The 18,367-nt window shown below is 41.2% G+C and overlaps 1 pseudogene; it reads left to right on the top strand.

The window, feature by feature from the left end:
- The window catches only part of LOC136468999 (cysteine-rich receptor-like protein kinase 15), a 30,557-nt pseudogene that overhangs the window by 2,529 nt on the left and 9,661 nt on the right, over positions 1-18,367 (top strand).

The raw sequence follows: 18,367 nt of genomic DNA, 5'->3' as shown, positions 1-18,367 counted from the left end.
CGCCCCTACAAATGAAACAGCAGGGGAGGCTGGTGATACGAGCCGCCCCTACAAATGGGGTCTGATTTGTAGGGGCGGCTCAATCACCCGCCGTCTCTGGAGTTGCTATTTGTAGGAGCGGCTGGTGATTGAGCCGCCCCTATAAATGCCCCCGTATATATAACTCCGATTTGTAGGGGCGGCTCAATCACCAGCCGCCCCTACAAATGACCCATATATAAAATAGCTGCAGCACCTTCTTTCTTCTCGGGTCACTCACTCCAACCCATGAAAGAAAGGTGAGGAGGTCTTGGACACCTCCCAAATATTACTCTACTAAGGGGGGAAGGTTTTAGTCTTAAATCCTTTGATGGAGAGGTTGTATAAGGTAAGAAAATGTTATTCCACACTTTTTTTTAAAGTTTTAATGGTTGGTTAGTGAGTAATTAGAGTTTTGTTTTTCTCTCTCTTCTATGGTGCTTGAGCTACTTATGAAGCAAATTAGACCCAAGTTTTAAATGTACTAGGGTAAATTAGGGAGGGGAACAAGATCATACCCTTATTTGGTCCATGTTTCTTGATTTTAGTGAACAATTAGTTAGTTTTATAGATGTTTCATGTGCATGTGGATCTAGATCTAGGGTTTGGTTTTTTTTATTAATTTTGTTTTTATAAATTTATGTTTGATGAAATTGGACTAGGGTTTGTATGAAAGATATTGGGTAAAGTATAATTGTTGCTAATTGTTGTCTTTGAAATTGTTTATTGTAATCAATAAATATGTATTTTAATTATTTATGGATAAATGGGCCATTAATTAATTTTCCTCTACCATGGTGTGTTTGTATGCTTCATGTAATTATATTAGATTTATATTCATATATATCCGAAGTATATACAATTATTCTCAAATAATTATTAATTTGTTTCATTTATATATATATCTGAATAAGTAGTCCTTTAATGTTTGTTTTGTTATTGTTGTAAAAGATAGAGTACAGAAACTCTTGGATGTATGGTTCGTTAAGGTTCAAGGCAGGTTTCCGTGAAGAGGTGGATAAATTTATTGAAGCCGTAAAGAAGCATGCAACGACATTGAAAGAGAATAAGGATACAATTATTAGCCCATGTAAAGATTGCAAGAACCGTATGGCATGAAAAGATGTGACTATCATCATATCATATTTGAATATATGAGGATTTGTTGAGGACTACACAGTGTGGATTCATCATGGTGAAACGGTTATTGTTAACGACGAGGATGAGGACGAATACGATGACGAAACCATAGAATCCATGTCCCAATATTCAGCAGAGCTTGATGCACGAATGGATTTTGAGTTTGGCAATGAACAAGGTGGTGATGCTGGTGGTTAGGATGGTAACGACGAAGGTGGTGCCAATAATGATGGTGGAGCACGTGTCGATGATGAAGATGATTTGGAGGACATGATTCGAGCCCATGGACTAGAGATTTTACTAAATAGCCCAAAAGGTCTAGAAAATTTGGAAAGGGTGACAAAAGCATCGAAGGAGACTATGTATGGTATTGAAAAGGGTTGTCCGACACATTAGACATTGCTACGTTTTGTGCTTGAGATGCTCATCCTGAAGGCTAAGTATGGCCGGTCAGACTGTAGTTTCAATGATCTATTGCATCTCCTGTCATAGGTGCTGCCACAACCAAACTCAGTTCCTGCCAACACATACCAAGCGAAGAAGGCCATAAGTCCATTGACAATAGGGGTTGAAAAAATCCATAGATGCACCAACCACTGTATACTTTTTCGTGGCAAAATGTTTAAGTCACTGGATAAATGTCTCTAGTGTGGGGCTAGCCAATACAAGAACAATGACCTTTACGGTGGGGATGAAGCCTCCACGGGGAAAAAGAGGAATAAGAAGGGTACAAAAAAGGTGGTACAAGAATCTCAGCCCCTAGAGGACACTCCATTAGGCAACGATGCAAAGTGTCGTAGAACCGTCTAATTTATAAGAGTACAAGTACAATGGCAGCCCACAAGCGGTCGCACTGTCATACTTGAACCCATATAAACCCGGTAGTCCTTCGAGTACCACGACGGGTCTCGATAAACGATTTACAACAACCAAGATCGTACATGATTCAACATACATGTCATATATTATATAAAGTTCACAGATACATTTTCATCACCAGAGTACGAAACCAAGTTATTACAAACCAAGTTTGATAATCAAAAGCGGAAGCAAATTAAGTTTGAAAGTAAAGTTTCCAACATAGTTTAATACAATGCCAAAATAGGATCACAGTCCACAAAAGCAAATTGAGTGATTAATAAAGAAGCCTGCCCAAGGCTTACTTCTCATCCACAGCGGGATAGAAGCAACTCTTGCAATAACCATGATACACAGTGCCATCTGCAATAATGAGAAATAAAACCCTGAGTACGAGAAGGTACTCAGCTAGACTTACCCAACATAAACCAGAAATAAAATGACTTCAAGGATCATGCAAGGCTGTATAAGTGGAGATAGCTTAACAACATTTTGCCCAAAAGCGATTAACTCAGTTATACAATTATAGCTCCGTTATCAAGTTAATTATAACTATCCATCTCTAAATTAGCAACTATCCTGTGCCAGACATGTAGTATATCATTTTAAAAGCATACAGTAGTAATCATAGCCGGTATTGTAATTCCATATTCATTTGAACCATCATGTTCCATAACACAGTTACTACGATGCTGGAGCTAGCCAAGTTTCTCACTATCCGGGAGAGACAGCGATTCAAATCGATTTCAACCAGCTAGGAATTTATTCCTAACACAAACCCAGGCAGACCAGATCATTAGTCGCCTTAGGTCACCTTTGGTACAACTCAGGTACGCATTTTGTGGGTTCGTACCACGCCGCACAGTTGGGAACACCAAATGCTAGGACGTTCAGGACTACCCTGCCCTTGGGCTTAGTTTGGTTCCCTACAAGAAGCACACAACAGAACAAGGCCCGGCCTGAGTTGAGCTACTCGGCTTCACGGTCGGAATGAGTTATCTAGCCAGCTAAGTGATAGACATGCGTTCAATCTTGTCAGAAGTTCCAACAACGGTACGGTCCTTAACCGGCAGAGACAGAAACACATGAGTTAGCCTACGCATAGACTCCGCCCGGCCTTGATTTCCATCACCCCATGGTTCTGTTCCACGATAGAAAATATAGCCAATCGTGCTCCGGTATCCACCTACATCTCGCAGGTGACAGGAAATCACCCGACTTCTACCGGTCTAAGCATGGCTAAGCATATGTTCGATCTTGGACCTACACAGGGTTAACGGAGTATATATCTGGATAAGGGATTTATATGCATCAAGTGGTTCCATTCAACTCTTATAACCTAATGCATCAATCATAAGTACTTAGGTAATCATTTGTAAAATACTGGGAGACTTAAAATGCTCTGGGGCTTGCCTTTCAGAAAGGACATGGGGCGGTGATCAGGGCACTCCGGAAGCTCTTCAGAGTTCTGCTCCTCGTCTTCGGGAGCTGCAGCTTGAGGATTCTCCGGCTGGTCTCCTTCCTTTACTTCGTCGAACTCCAGCAACGTTATTCCTTCCTCCGATCCTAGATGCATGAATATGGCATAAGGTATTGCGAATGTATGCATGACAAGTATAATATAATGATATGTGACGAATGCATTCTTGTATGTATTCTTAACATCATGGTGCTGAAGTAATAACAAGTGTATCGTGTTTTTACTGAGTAGGTGCATATCTCTTCTTAATGATTCAATCAAACACTTCAGCAGTTCATGTACCACACTACAAAACAACAGCTACTTATTTTACTCATAAATATAGTTCTACTTATCCAAATGTGGTGATCTTGGACTTTATGGAAATCTTATAAAATTGCCTACAACTCTTATTTAATCATCAAAAGCTAATTCACAATTTATCTTAACCAAAACAGACAAGCAACTCAGTGCTGTCCAGAAATTCCACAGAGCAAGCAATTCGGAAACACCAACTTTGAACAGCCATAACTCCTAAACCCTTTGGCCTATTGCTCTGAAATTTTAACACAAGATACATGAAGAAGTTTTCTACAACTTTGTTATTAACCATTTTTATAGCAAACACAATTTTTACCATGCAACACATCAAACTATAGAATTTGTCCTAAATCTGCTCAAATCGAATTATAAAGCAACAATACTTCTACTTCATATAAGTATTCAAGTTTTTACAACACAAAGTCTACCAACAGTGCAAGCATACCAAATACACTTAAGAAAACATAATGGTAAAGCCCAAAGTGTTTATTTATATGCCTTTATTATTTTATTTAACTACTTAGGTTAAATAATAAACATATACTAAATATGCATCAGAAATTCTAAAAACTTTACAGTGCCTTTCTAATGCTACCAAAAGACTACTGTAAAAGTTTTATTCCATTTTACCGAGTAGAACATTCTATATAAGAATGACAAGACAAAAAGGCTTACAATAGCAAAAATAGAAAACCCTAGTGAAAAGTGTCAAGCAAAAGATTTCCTATTTTTCTTATCATCCATATGGTACTAGGATAACCTCCAACAAATTTCATGAATATTGGATTCATAAATAATTTATAAAAATTCATACAAGGATTACCTATTTATAAAAGAAATATCTATAACTACAAATCTATACATGCACTGATCCTCAAATTTTTACCAGAGCTCAAATATGTCAAGAATAGTTTACCACAAAAATTTCATAATTTTTGGAGTATAGGAACTCTAGATATAAAATAAACAAGTTTGCATGCATTCAAAAACATATTTCAAGTTTCAATTTAAATCTTCCAAAAATTCTACTGCAAGTGTCAAGATTATATTTTTCCTAAATAGTATACTTCCTAAGGAACACTACCAAATTTATTTCACAATTTTTGAAGCTACACAACTAGAAATATAAATATTACAAACAGCATGAAATCTTGAATCAAATGAACTATCCTACTCTCTACTGCCGCTGACCGGTGGGACCCGCGAACCAGTGACCCCACTTGTCAGCGAAACGAAACAGAGCGGTGGCACTGTACGATGCTTGCGCGGCCAGAGCTCATTGCCGGTGAGTTCATCGGCGGTGCCATCTACACGTCATGACCCCCATGACCTAGCGCATCGATTGAGCTACTTGGTTGGGCCTCACGTCGGCACTAGCGACGGCGGCGGCGACCATGGTGGCTTGGAGGAGCGGGATGGCGGCGCTACACCGGTGGAGACCATGGCAAAGCAATCTAAAATGCGAACGAGATTCTACGGACTCAGGCGAACCTAGCGCACAAGATTGCATGGCCAATGGTGGAGGGAGGTGCTCCAGCCACGGTGACAGGCGCGGCGGTGATGCTCCGACGAGCTCGTTCGCGGTGTTGGTGCTTACCGAGCGTGGTCAACGAGCACGGGTGGATGCGGCGAGTTATGGGGGTGCTGGTGGAGCAGCTACGATGGTGGAGAAGCGGCGAGGGTGAGCTAGCGTCGGCAATGGCGACGGCAGCGCTCGGTGCTGAGGCAGCTGCTGCTGCGGGCGAAGAAGGAAGCCGAGAAAAGCAAATGGCGTGCGCGGCTGAGTGCGGGCGGGTGCTGGCGATGATGTAGTGCACGTTGGCCCGCCTTGGCCACGCTGGGCAAGGCGCCGGTGATGCGCGGCCATTACTGGCCACCACGCGGCGCGCAAGCCCTACCGATGTCGGCCACTGAAACCAGCGTTTCGAATTGGATTCAGTTCGTTCAGTGAACCAATGCTGAGCCTGACGATGTAGTTTGTAACGAAGAAAACTCCAAGACCATGGGCTTTTAGCAAAAATTTCCTACACCAAAGTTGAAGCCTAATGTACCAGCTCCAATTCTTATTAAAGAATCATGTGCTAATTCACAACCAAAACCGAGTTACATCATCCCCAAAGTCGGTTTGTTAGCCTGTCAGTTCCAAATGACTTAGAAAAATTGTTGAGTGTTGAAAATGTTGTTTTGCTGATTTTTGTGAGCCAAATTCAAGCATGTTAAGAGCTAAACTAGTCAATGACCCAAAAATAAAAGTTGTTCCTCTTGCCAAACACTACAACTTTGCTTTAGTGACCACCTCCATGCAAGGTCTCTAGCACATAGTTCAAACTTGGTCAAACATGTTACATTCAAATGATGGTATACCTTCAAACTAGGGCTTAATGACCTATTTACCCCTAACCATGAATATCAAAGTTGTTCACAATGATACTCTAAACATGTTTAAGCTAATTGCAAAGTCACCCAATCATTTCATGCATTGGTCACTCATAAGGCTATCCAGGTCAACACATGTAACATTACTTAAGTGCTTGATCATGAAAGGTGACATTCATGAACCATGTTCCCTTTGCTAACTTAAGTGTTGCTAATATGTTTTTGTAACCCATATTAATCCATTACATGTTTACACTCATGATCATATGCATATACACATGAAAACATGAAATAATAAGAAATGTTGCATATGTTTCAATCGAATGTTTCAAGTGTAAATGCTTATATATGAATGCTTGATGGTCATGCTCATGCTCATGCTATGCAAGTCAAGTTATGCAAGGCTAACACCTAGGGTGTTACAGCCCCTCCTCCTTATAAAAATCTCGTCCCAAGATTTGCAAGACCTACCATTCTTGGAAAAAGGCGGGATAAACCTCTCATAAATAATCCTCTCGTTCCCACGTAGCATCTTGTTCACTGTGATTGTTCCACACCACCTTATAGAACTTAATAATCTTACTCCATGTTACTTTGTCCATCTCTTCTAATACTCGGATTGGCTTTTCTTCATAGGTCAAATCCGATTGAAGCTGTACGTTGGTGGGTGCGATAGCTTCTTCCGGTACACGAAGACATTTCTTCAACTGAGAAACATGGAAGACATCAAATACTGCACTCATCTCTAGTGAAAGTTGTAACTTATAAGCAACATTCCCCTTTCATTCCAGAATCTTGTATGGCCCTACATATCTAGGCGAAAGCTTCTTTCTCATTCCAAATCTCTTCACCCCTTTCATGGGTGATACCTTCAAGTATACATAGTCACCCACTTCAAAAGTCAGTGGTCTTCTTCTTTTATCAGCATAACTCTTTTGTCTCGATTGAGTTGCTTTCATATGATGTTGGATAACACGCACTTGCTCTTCAGCTTCATTAACAAAGTCAATACCAAAGTATCTCCTCTCACCGGGCTCAATCCAATTTAATGGAGTTCGACATTTTCTACCGTACAAAGCTTCAAATGGAGCCATCTTGATACTTGCTTGATAACTGTTATTGTAGGAGAATTCAGCTAAAGGTAACCATTTCTTCTATGAACCTTTTGAAGATATAACACAAGCTCTTAGCAAATCTTCTAAGATTTGGTTCACTCGCTCGGTCTGTCCGGAAGTTTGCGGATGGTATGCTGAACTTCTGATTAGCTTGGTTCCCAAAGCCTGGTGTAAATGCTCCCAGAAACAAGCTATGAACTGTGGTCCTTGATCTAAGATTATGGTCCTAGGTACTACATGTAGTCTCACGATCTGAGAAAAATACAGTTCAGCGTACTTCCCCACGTGATAGGTTGTGTGAATCGGTACAAAATGTGCTGATTTGGTGAGATGATCCACAATAACCCATATTGACTCGTGACCTTACGGTGTCGTTGGAAGACCGGTGATAAAGTCCATACTGATTTCTTCCCATTTCCAACCTAGAATAGGCAATGGCTGAAGTAATCCAACCGATTTCATATGAATGGCTTTTACTCTACTGCAGTTATCGCACCTAGCAACATAGGTTGCAATCTCTTTCTTCATCTTAGTCCACCAAAAATGGGTTTTCAAATCTTGGTACATCTTACTACAACCTAGATGGATAGACAATTTGGACGAATTAGCTTCATCTAAAATTTGATTTCTAAGCTCATGGTCCTTTGGTACCACGAGTCGATCCTCAAACCATAACACACCACTTTCGTCCAATCTGAAATGCTTGGTTTCTTGCCCTTGCATTTTTCTCTCGATGTGACTTATACCTACATTTGTTTGCTGTAGCTCTATGATTTTGCTCTCAAGTGTACAACTGATTGTGATGTTGTGCAGTACAGCAGGGTGTAACAAGTTGAATCCATCTTCCAATAATGCTTCCATAGTGTTGCAATGAGACTTTCAACTGAGTGCATCTGCTACTACATTAGCTTTTCCTGGATGGTAGTGCACTTCTAAATTATAGTCCTTAATCAATTCTAACCATCTTCGCTGCCTCATGTTCAGCTCTGGATGGGTAAAGATATATTTGAGACTTTTGTGGTCAGTATATATATGACATACATTGCCCAACAAATAATGTCTCCATATCTTTAATGCATGAACAACTGCTGATAGTTCTAAATCATGTGTAGGGTAGTTGACTTCATGTTTTCTCAATTGTCGAGAAGCATATGCAATAACTCTTCCTTCTTGCATAAGTACACACCCCAAACCTATACCTGATGCATCACAAAATACATCAAAAGGCTTCTCAATGTCGAGTTGTGCTAAGACAGGCGCTGTAGTTAATAGAGTTCTGAGGGTGTGAAAAGTTGCTTCACATTCTGGTGTCCATTTGTACTTCTCATCTTTCTGAAGTAGTCTGGTCATGGGCTTAGCTATCTTTGAGAAATCTAGAATAAAACGACGATAATATCCTGCTAACCCTAGAAAACTCCAAACTTCATGAACCGAAGTCGGGGCTTTCCAATCCATGACCTCTTGTACTTTTGATGGGTCTATAGATATTCCATCTCTTGATAAGATGTGACCTAGGAAAGGTACTTTGCTCAACCAAAATTCACATTTGCTAAATTTCGCATATAGCTTATGCTCCCTTAGTCTGGATAAAACAATCCTCACATGCTCTTCATGATCTGACTCATTTTCTGAATAAATCAATATATCATCGATAAACACGACCACGAACTTGTCAAGCTCGGGCATGAATACCGAATTCATCAGGTACATAAAGTAGGCAGGAGTATTTGTTAGTCCGAAAGACATAACCAAATACTCATATAAGCCATACCTAGTAGAGAAAGCAGTTTTAGGTATGTCCTCTAGCCTGATCTTTATCTAATGATAGCCTGATCTCAAGTCAATTTTGGAGAATATCTTTGCCTTTGCTAGCTAATCAAACAAAATGTTGATGCGGGGCAACGTGTATTTGTTCTTGATGGTCACAGCATTGAGTGGTCTGTAATCTACAGACATTCTCAGTGACTTATCCTTTTTTTCACAAATAATGCTGGACATCCCCACGGAGATGATCTAGGTTGGATAAGACCCTTGTCAAACAGATCCTATAACTGAATCTTAAGTTCTGCTAACTCATTTGGTGGCATTCTATAGGGCCTTCTTGAGATGGGTGCCGTACCTGGCACTAACTCAATCTTAAATTCCATATCCCTATCAGGTGGTAAGCCTGGTAATTCCTCTAGAAATACATCTGGAAACTCACAAACCACGAGGATATCACAAAGGGTGGTGGTTTGGAAAGCACAAGCTAAATGTTGGAGTTCAAAATTGTGGGAGAGTGGTACTAGAAAAGCATTCCCTCCCTTGGGTTCTCTCAACATAATAGTGCGAGTGCTCATATCAATGAGAACATCATGATCCTTCATCCAATTCATGCATAATATTACACTTATCGATAACTCGGGCAATATTATCAAATCCGTTGTATACTCCCTCCCTTGTATAGAGATGAGCACATTTTTGACTATCTTATTTGTAGAAATAGTAGCCCCTACTGAACTTATATTATAACCCCCTTTGCTTACTTCAATTATTTCCTGATCATGTCTAGATGCAAATGCTTGACTCATAAATGAATGAGAAGATCCCAAATCAAATAAAACAACAGCGGGATGCTTGTTGATAAGAAACATACCAGCCATGACAACTTCTCCAGCGGGCACTTCCTCCATAGCGGTATAATGCACGTACCCTGGACATGCCCTTGTGTTCTCCTGCCTCTGATTGTTCTGATTCGGATTGCCATTCTTCTTGGGGTGGGGGCATTCCTTGGACCAATGCCCCACTTGGTTGTAGTTGAAAAAGGGTTGGTTACTCCTAAGTCCTGTGGAGCTCCCTTGACTGCCATTTCCTTTTGGTAAGGCAATAGTGAATGCCTTACAGAATGGTTTTTGAGGTCTGCTGTTCTGAGCTTTAGGTGGTGGAGGCCTAAACTTGGGTGCAGGTGGATGGAATTGTGGCCTAGCTATGATAGGCACTCTGGACTGTGAAGATCCAAAGGCACCTGCCTTGAATGCCCTCTTGCGACCCTTAGCAGCCGCATGCATGTTATTGTGGTTTTCCTGGGTCAGAGCATCGCTGATAAACTCGTTGTAAGTAGTGCACTTGGAATTGGCCATGGTCTTCATCAGTTTAGTGCCTAGACCCCGCTTGAAGCTCTCTATCTTCTTCTCCTCGGTATCCACAAAACCTAGAGCATACCTAGACAGATTGTTGAATGCGTGCATATATTCTGTGAGGGTCTTCGTTCCCTAAGTGAGCCTCATAAATTCAGCCGCTTTCATGCGCATTAGGCCCGAGGGAATATGATGTCCCCGAAAAGCCAACTTGAACTGCTCCCATGTGACTCGCGCATTAGTAGGTAGAGATGACAAGAAATGTGCCCACCAGATCCCTGCTGGTCCTTGCAGCTGGTGAGAAGCATACTCAGCTTTTAGATGCTCAGTGACCCTTAGCAGACAAAACTTCTGCTCAATGGTGTTGAGCCACTCGTCAGCCTGTAGTGGTTCCTCTGCTACCTTAAAGATAGGAGGCTTTGTATTTAAAAATTCCTTGAATGTACTATGCTGATTTGGCTCGGCCCCTTGTTGCTGCGGGTGGCCATGAGTGGTGTTCTACGCGATGAGGCGTAGAGCTTCTTCCATTGTCCTTTGGCTCCCTAAGAATTGGGCAAAGAACTCCTGAGCAGACGGCGGTGGTGGTGGTGGTAAGTCATCACCATTGCCATCCTGGCTGCTACTAGCTCCTATACGGGTGCACGTCATCTACGAAGTTGCAACAATAAGCGATTATTGGTTGATGCCACAAGATTGTAGATGAATTATAATCATGCCAAACTGAAATTACTGGAGACAATTCTCAAATTCACAATAAAAATGGAGGCATAACAATTCATTCTCGCAACATGACACCACCAATTTGATTGCTTATTGGACTCATAGCACGTTAATATTCAAATCATGAGCTCCGATAAATCAACTGAAATTTGCATAGGTGTTAAACCAAACGTGCGATAGTCGTGCAAATAACAATATTACATGATAGTTCAAATCACCAACACCAAACTCAAACTATAGGTCCATTACATAACCAGCGATGATACATTAAGTACTTCTACTAAGTACTACGTGATCTAATCCTTGTCATGATCACTATCGAGGTCAGAGATAGGATCATCTCCTTCCTCAGGCTCCACCTCTTCCTCTTCCTCATCCTCATCATCATCTTCTTCCATATTTGGACCATCTTCTTCCCTATCCAGGACTGGGTTTAGTTGGTTGTTCAAATAGTGCACTTCATACTAAAGGTTCATTACTTGAAGTTGGGCATGTGCAAGCTGCTAACGTAGACCCCTTTCGGCATGGTCCTAGGTGTTACTCATGTCGTGGTGCCTATCTCGCTCTATCCTTATTGTAGCGACACGGTTTTCTACTGCATCACGCTGATGTCTAGCTATGGACACCTCTGCACGGGCGGTCTCCAACTACTCCCGTAGTCCTGCAAGTACTGCTTGATCATTAGCTCTAGCTTCTTGAGCTGTTGCCCTTTGCTGATCCACTTGCTCCAATTGGGCATGTAGAGTGCCCAAAGCTGCATAGGCTTGGTCAGATTCCCATCGAGCTTTACTTGCGGCTTTCTTTTACTTGCGCACACACTTCTTGAGCTTATGCTGCGTGGCTTTAGCTCTTATGAGTTTGTCCATGCAGGTGGTGTATGATTCCTACCAGAAATCCTGGGTGTCCTGGCATGCACAAAACATCTTCATCACCGCAAACATTGCACTCATGGAGGGACTAGAGCTATTTGCTCGCTCATCCCAATCTCTGATCAATGCATTTTGATTATGCTGTTCCCAATTTGTGGTGGACAGATCCACCCAAGGAAACATACTCGTTGCACTGCCAGTAAGTGCATCTCTATGCTGCTGGCAAATTTGCCTCAAAACCTCAAAGGCCACAACTTGGGCAGCCTCCCAAGGAGTCTTCCCTTCTGATTCTGCCTTCCACTCCTGCCAGAAGAGCGGTTGTGTGCGGGCTGGTATAGTGAGCCGCACCTCGTACCATGGTTGTCCTTCCAAGTACTCTTCAATCCAATGATAAAGGGGCGGTTCCTGGTACCCCGCAAAGTGCAGAACTCTCCACAATAGGGTAGGTGTTCCAAAAACCATCAGGAAATTCTCACATCCAACTGGTGCTGCCATCTGTACCATCAACATGTACACTTTATGAGACAAGGCCATAATGGATAAGAGTCACATAACTGAGTAAGAAATTTATAAGGGGAGGAACAATGTAATTATGTGAATGGTAATTATCATGATGCATGCTCATTCTGTACGTCCTCACAAACTTAGGAAAATTTTGTTTCTAACTATAGACACGGTGGCATACATACATTCTCTCATATATAGGGTAACTAGTCGAGCTACACATTTTGCTGTTAGTGTACCTGCATAAAAATTTCATTTCAGCCCCAAACCCATAAGTAAATATGCATAATGTAAATCTAAATACTTCCATATATGTATACCCATACATATACTTCCGTATCAAAGCTACCCGATAACAGTTTAAACCCACAATTAAATACGCACCACATACACATGCAAGCATGCATACATAGCCGTACCAAAGCTAACTCTCCCCGACCGCATGCTCACATCTTGCGGTCATGCCACTCATCATCTTACCTTAGCGTAGAGGCATTTGATCCACACATTACCATTCAAGTGAATGGCATCCATACAATAGCACGCCGTATGGATGATGAAGTAAAAACCCCCATGTTAGTACTTAAATAGCCACCTAATAGTCCTTAATTTGGGCATAAGAAAAGTGATCATTGGCACACTTTAGATTTCAAATACCTACTTATATAGCTATTAGTTGCTAGAGAAGGGTTTTTGGAAAACAAAAACTTTTGTTTTAAATACACATGTGATAATTAACATTGAATCTTGCTCTGATACCAGCTGTCGTAGAACCGTCCAATTTATAAGAGTACAAGTACAATGGTAGCCCGCAAGCGGTCGCACTGTCATACTTGAACCCATATAAACCCGGTAGTCCGTCGAGTACCACGATGGGTCTCGATAAACGATTTACAACAAACCAAGATCGTACATGATTCAACATACATGTCACATATTACATAAAGTTCACAGATACATTTTCATCACCAGAGTATGAAACCAAGTTATTACAAACCAAGTTTGATAATCAATAGCGGAAGCAAATTAAGTTTGAAAGTAAAGTTTCCAACATAGTTTAATATAGTGCCGAAATAGGATCACAGTCCACAAAAGCAAATAGAGGGATTAATAAAGAAGCCTGCCCAAGGCTTACTCCTCATCCACAGCAGGATAGAAGCAACTCTTGCAATAACCATGATACACAGTGCCATCTGCAACAATGGGAAATAAAACCCTAAGTATGAGAAGGTACTCAGCTAGACTTACCCGTCATAAACTAGAAATAAAATGACTTCAAGGATCATGCAAGGTTGTATAAGTGGAGATAGCTTAACAACATTTTGCCTAAAAGCGATTAACTCAGTTATATAATTATAGCTCCATTATCAAGTTAATTATAACTATCCATCTCTAAATTAGCAACTATCCTGTGTCAGACATGTAGTATATCATTGTAAAAGCATACAATAGTAATCATAGCCGGTATTGTAATTCCATATTCATTTGAACCATCATGTTCCATAACATAGTTACTATGATGCTGGAGCTAGCCAAGTTTCTCACTATCCGGGAGAGACGGCGATTCAAATCGATTTCAACCAGCTGGGAATTTATTCCTAACACAAACCCAGGCAGACCAAATCATTAGTCGCCTTAGGTCACCTTTGGTACAACTCAGGTACATATTTCGTGGGTTCGTACCGCGCCGCACAGTCGGGAACACCAAATGCCAGGACGTTTAGGACTACCCTGCCCTTGGGCTTAGTTTGGTTCCCTACAAGGAGCGCACAACAGAACGGGGCCCGGCCTGAGTTGAGCTACTCGGCTTCGTGGTCAGAATGAGTTATCTGGCCAGCTAGTGATAGGCATGCGTTCAATCTTGTCAGAAGTTCCAACAATGGTACGGTCCTTAACCGGCACAGACGGAATCACATGAGTCAGCCTACGCATAGACTCCGCTCAGCCTTGATTTCCATCACCCCATGGTTCTGTTCCACGATAGCAAATATAGCAAACCATGCTCCGGTATCCACCTACATCTCGCAGGTGACAGGAAATCACCCGACTTCTACCGGTCTAAGCATGGCTAAGCATATGTTCGATCCTCGACCTACACCAGATTAACGGTGTATATATCTGGACAAGGGATTTATATGCATCAAGTGATTTCATTCAACTCTTATAACCTAATGCATCAATCATAAGTACTTAAGTAATCATTTGTAAAATACTGGGTGACTTAAAATGCTCCGGGGCTTGCCTTTTAGAAAGGACGTGGGGCGGTGATCAGGGCACTCTGGAAGCTCTTCAGGGTTCTACTCCTCGCCTTCGGGAGCTGTGGCTTGAGGATTCTCCGGCTGGTCCCCTTCCTCTACTTCGTCGAACTCCAGCAATGTTATTCTTTCCTCCGATCCTAGATGCATGAATATGGCCTAAGGTATTGCGAATGTATGCATGACAAGTATAATATAATGATATGTGACGAATGCATTCTTGTATGTATTCTTAACATCATGGTGCTGAAGTAATAACAAGTGTATCGTGTTTTTACTGAGTAGGTGCATATCTCTTCTTAATGATTCAATCAAACACTTCAGCAGTTCATGTACCACACTACAAAACAACAGCTACTTATTTTACTCATAAATATAGTTCTACTTATCCAAATCTGGTGATCTTAGACTTTATGGAAATCTTATAAAATTACCTACAACTCTTATTTAATCATCAAAAGCTCATTCATAATTTATCTTAACCAAAACAGACAAGCAACTCAGTGCTGTCCAGAAATTCCAGAGAGCAAGCAATTCGGAAACACCAACTTTGAACAGCCATAACTCCTAAATCCTTTGGCCTATTGCTCTGAAATTTTAACACAAGATACATGAAGAAGTTTTCTATAACTTTGTTATTAACCATTTTTACAGAAAACACCATTTTTACCATGCAACACATCAAACCATAGAATCTGTCCTAAATCCGCTATAATCGAATTATAAAGCAATAATACTTCTACTTCATATAAGTATTCAAATTTTTACAACAAAAAGTCTACCAACAGTGCAAGCATACCAAATACACTCAAGAAAACATAATGGTAAAGCCCAAAGTGTTTATTTATATGCCTTTATTATTTTATTTAGCTACTTAGGTTAAATAATAAACATATACTATATATGCATCATAAATTCTCAAAAATTTACAGTACCTTTCTAATGCTACCAAAAGACTACTGTAAAAGTTTCATACCATTTTACCAAGTAGAACATTCTATATAAAAATTACAAGACAGAAAGGCTTACAATAGCAAAAATAGAAAACCCTAGTGAAAAGTGTCAAGCAACAGATTTCCTATTTTTATTATCATCCATATGGTACTAGGATAACCTCCAACAAATTTCATGAATATTGGATTCATAAATAATTAATAAAAATTCATACAAAGATTACCTATTTATAAATGAAAAATCTATAACTAAAAATCTACACATGCACTGTCCTCAAATTTTTTCCAAAGCTCATACATGTCAAGGATAGCTTACCACAAAAATTTCATAATTTTTGGAGCACAAGAATTCTAGATATAAAATAAACAAGTTTGCATGCATTCAAAAACACATTTCAAGTTTCAATTTAAATCTTCCAAAAAATCTACTGCAAGTGTCAAGATTATATTTTTCCTAAATACTATACTTCCTAAGGAACACTACCAAATTTATTTCACAATTTTTGAAGCTACACAACTAGAGATATAAATATTACAAAACAGCATGAAATCTTGAATCAAATGAACTATCCTACTCTCTACTGCCGCTGACCGGTGGGACCCGCGAACCAGTGACCCCACTTGTCAGAGAAACAAAATAGAGCGGTGGCACTGTACGATGCTTGCGCGGCTAGAGCTCGTCACCGGTGAGTTCGCCAGCGGTGCCATCTACACATCATGACCCCCATGACCTAGCGCATCGATTGAGCTACTTGGTTGGGCCTCTCATCGGCGCTAGCGACGACGGCGGCGACCATGGTGGCTCGAAGGAGCAGGACGGCGGCGCTATGCCGGTGGAGACCACAGTGAAGCAATCTAAAGCACGGACGAGCTTCTACGGACTCAGGCGAACCTAGTGCACAAGATTGCACGGTCAATGGTGGAGGGATGTGCTGTAGCCACGGTGACGGGCGCGGTGGTGATGCTCCGGCGAGCTCGTGCATGGTGTTGGGGCTTACCGAGCATGGTCAGTGAGCATGGGTGGATGTGGCGAGTCACGGGGGTGCTGGTGGAGCAGCTGCGGTGGTGGAGAAGCGGCGAGGGCAAGCTGGCATCGGCAATGGCGACGGCGGCGCTCGGTGCTGAGGCGGCTGCTGCTGTGGGCGAAGAAGGAAGCCGAGAAAAGAAAATGGCATGCGCGGCTGAGTGTGGGCAGGTGCTGGCGGTGATGTAGTGCGTGTTGGCCCACCTTGGCCGCGCTAGGCAGGGTGTCGGTGATGCGCGGCCGTTGCTGGCCACCACGCGGCGCGCGAGCCCTACCGATGTTGGCCACTGAAACCGGCGTTTCGAATTGGATTCAGTTCGTTCAGTGAACCAATGCTGAGCCTGACGATGTAGTTTGTAACAAATAAAACTCTAAGACCGTGGGCTTTCAGCAAAAATTATATAATGTGCCAATCTTAATTTTTCTTTTTGGCCTCAAGTCCTCTACCCCAAATTTCATATCTGCTTTGTGTATCAATCTTTTTCTTCTTTCAAGTAATGCTTGCTCCCTCATGTATGTCTTTTGTCATCTTTGTGGTCTCCATTGCTCATTTAAACTGTCAGTTAGTGCAACTTGAGTTAGTTAGTGTAACTTGCAAGAAGGCTCACTGTTTTTAGAAATGCCCACTACTTTTAGATATGTGCATTGTTACTTGAGCTTGTTTAGATATGGCAGTGAAATAGTGGGCAATGCAGTCATCAGCTTGTGTGCTTATTTGTGTAAATGATCATTGCATGATGCTGTATTATTAAGAGAGAAGTTGCTTGTTGCTGTATTATTAAGAATTTCTATGCTCGAGCTGTATTACTAAGAAGTTGCTTGCTTGCTGTATTATTAATTCCAGCATGAAACTTAGATGGCTCTTGAACTACTGATGCTTGTATTCTATCACATTGTTCTTATTAATGGCTTTATTTCCTAGAACACATTGGCTGCTGCTCTTAACTACACTGCTGGCTGCTACTTCTATACTACTATCCTACTGCTATTCTACTACTACTCTATACTACTCTAGTGTTGACTGCTGCTCTGCCCTCTTCCCTATACTCTTAGAAACTACTACTGGTATTAGCTGGCTGCTAGCTACTCTACTTGCTGCTAGCTACTCTCCTACTACTACTAGCTGGCTATCTAAGTTACCAGATTTTGATCTGTAGGGGTCTTCCAACCATGTGGTAGGAGTCAACTGTTTTTTTGGCTAATTTTCCTATCCTCTATGTTTGGGAAGCAGTAGCTGCTTGTTTTTACACCTTTTCCTCTCTATGTTTGTTAAGCAGCTGTTGCTTTTTTTTGCCAAATCTCCCCTCTCCTCTCCTCTCCTTTGTTTTGCCGATGATGAAATTGTCTAAGTCCATACATTATATGGAATATGAGCTAATGATCAAGAACTTGTGAGGAACTTGACATCATTAGCAGTCGCCCCTACATTACCTTCTCCTCTCTTCTCTGTTATGATGCCTTGATGCTCCAAGTTCAAGATCAGATAATGATTGACATGTTTCTGAGGCCTCTACTACTGCTACTTCTCGTTTTTTTATATATTGTTGTTTTATAGGACTACTTTGGTTTATAGACCTTTTTTATTTCTTATACCTTCTCGCATACCTAAAGCACACTTTCTTGCATCTATTAGAACAAA

Source organism: Miscanthus floridulus, chromosome 8 (assembly GCF_019320115.1).
Source record: "Miscanthus floridulus cultivar M001 chromosome 8, ASM1932011v1, whole genome shotgun sequence".
Taxonomy (NCBI): domain Eukaryota; kingdom Viridiplantae; phylum Streptophyta; class Magnoliopsida; order Poales; family Poaceae; genus Miscanthus; species Miscanthus floridulus.
This window is presented reverse-complemented; position numbering and strand designations above follow the sequence as displayed.